The 2,617-nt window shown below is 40.4% G+C and overlaps 1 pseudogene; it reads right to left on the reverse strand.

Moving 5' to 3' along the window:
* Positions 1 to 2,111: 2,111 nt before the first annotated feature.
* On the reverse strand, positions 2,112 to 2,230 carry LOC134947710 (5S ribosomal RNA; annotated as a pseudogene).
* Between the last annotated feature and the right edge of the window lie 387 nt (positions 2,231 to 2,617).

Raw genomic sequence — 2,617 nt, forward strand, 5'->3', positions numbered from 1 at the left:
TACTGCATGGCACCAACTACAAAACTGAGCTCCTGTGCACGGAGGCAGGGTTATAGAGGAGGCGGCGCTATGCATCTTGGAAACAGTCAATGCTTTGATAATAACCCTGATGTTATTCCCTGTGGAGCCCAGTGTACCCCTCAGCTGAAAAAAGATTTCAATAAACTAATGACAATCACCAAAGATAATGTACAAAATGTTAAACATCACACAGTTCCTGTCAATCTCAGAGTAGCATTGATACATTGTAGATGATGGTACTCATTATAAGAAACATTGTAGTGAGAGGGTTTCATTTAGGCCATTAGGAGCGATCGTGTTTAACATATGTATCCATTTAGCCTCTCTCTGTAGAAGCAATTTGGCTCGGTCTCCCCAATGTCTATCTTCAGGTACACAATCTAGCATTTTATAAAGTAAGCTTGAAAGATTGTGTCACATTTGTGTCACATTTATTGAGTAAAAAAAACTGGTAATTCAATTGCTTAGGATGCACTACATGTTTGTACTTAGAAACAGGTGACTATATCCTTCACCCACATTCTGGTAAAAGAATAAAAATCCATCACATCGTGACTTGCACTAGGTTTGTAGTTTATTGCATAAGATGCCCATGCAGCCTATATTATATAGGCAAGACAGTATGTCAATTCAAAGAGCGCTTGGCTCAGCATCGTAGTGCAATAAAGCAACCCTGGAGGGCAAAACGGTAGAACAACTAGTAGCTAAGCACTTTAAAGCATGTGGACACAATCTTTCAAGTTTATGTTATAAAATGCCAGATTGTGTACCTGAAGATAGACATGGGGGAGACAGAGCCAAATTGCTTCTACAGAGAGAGGCTAAATGGATACATAAGAGTCCACCAGTGATTCTTATTATGACAAGTCCGTGAGTGCCGCCAATCCTTCCTACACTGTATATATATATATATATATATATATATATTTATATATATATATATACACTGGAGGCTTGTATATAGCAAAAAGGAAGTTGTATTGAAGGCAGACGTTTCGGAGCTCACGCCCCGTCCTCAGTACCAAATACAGTAACATCACACAATGACAAAACAAACATTTAAATACCTGCACCAGTTCGCGCCATCCTCGCTGCCGCACGCCGGGTCCGCACTTTCGGCCATCATCTACCATCTCCCCCTGCTCCGTAGACGTCACTGTTGCCATAGACACGCACAGTGGCAACAGTGACGTCTACGGAGCAGGGGGAGATGGGAGGTGATGGCCGGAAGTGCGGACCCGGCGTGCGGCAGCGAGGACGGCGCAAACTGGTGCAGGTATTTAAATGTTTGTTTTGTCATTGTGTGATGTTACTGTATTTGGTACTGAGGACGGGGCGTGAGCTCCGAAACGTCTGCCTTCAATACAACTTCTTTTTTGCTATATACAAGCCTCCAGTGCCGTTTGTTGTGGATCTGCATGCTGTTTAGTATCCAGGCACGGGGCGAAGCTGCTGATATTGATGGGAGTGTCGGCTGTTATGGACTATATATATATATATATATATATATATATACTGTGTATATATGTATATATATATATACCATGAGAAGGGTTGGGTTGGGAAATCCGCACAGGGTTAAATGGATTATCAGGAATAATAGTAAATAAAATGTTGTCTCCGAGAAAAGCTGACAGTTTAGACAGTAGTCTAAAATTTATCACCTTCTACCGTGAGTTAAATATCTATGGGTAGACAAAATGGTGATTGTCAGCGGTGCTCCCAAAGGTCCAAACGTATTTGAAAATAGAAAGAAAAAGCTAGAAAAAAGTGACCTTGGTTGGGAGCACTCACTCCCGGAGAGTAGCTTGAAATTATTAATATATGTATGAGTGATGATGTAGCAATGAAATAGTTAAAACGTAACTTTTAATAATATGTCTATATAAGAAACTAGGTACACAAATTAAAATTACAAGAAAAAAGAAAATACACAAATAATAAATGAATGGCTCTAAGCTTTATAAGCCACACATAAAGCTGAGTCTGCGAACATATTGATGGATTACTACTGTGGTAATTTGGTGTCTGGCAAGCATATGCCCATCCTCCGGTGGAGTCAGCACAAGCCCCAATTGGGTACCATCAGTAACCTACAACACCTGGTATTCCTAAATGGTCTCCCACTAAAGTACTGACAAGGCCCAACACTGTATTGCCTCCAAGATCAGACGGGGTTGGGCATATCCAGTGTGGTATGGTAGTAGGTTACGTATGGAAAAGAGCAGCGAGTGCAGCTGTTATGTGACAGAATGAGGGATGTTTGTTATTGTGCCAGTTTTATAGAATGCATTTATCTAACCCGTTGAGAATATTTAGTTGACCATCATTGCACCGATTGGCAGCCCAAACACATGGGTATGCGGAGGTTAAATCATATGGTCAACAGGGGTTAGTGACAACAAGCCTCTGTTTTTCCTGTACATAGCGTGAGGCAGAACGAGGAAAATAGCCTATTATAATTTAAGGCATGTATAACAAACAAACACAAAATCTGAAGAAAAGATGTCTGTTATTGCAGACTGGATCTACCTGTCAAAAAAGCATTAGTTGAATAATACTTTTTGATACATCAACATTAATAAAGATATTGTCC

Source organism: Pseudophryne corroboree, chromosome 1 (genome assembly GCF_028390025.1).
Source record: "Pseudophryne corroboree isolate aPseCor3 chromosome 1, aPseCor3.hap2, whole genome shotgun sequence".
NCBI classification, from domain to species: Eukaryota; Metazoa; Chordata; class Amphibia; order Anura; family Myobatrachidae; genus Pseudophryne; species Pseudophryne corroboree.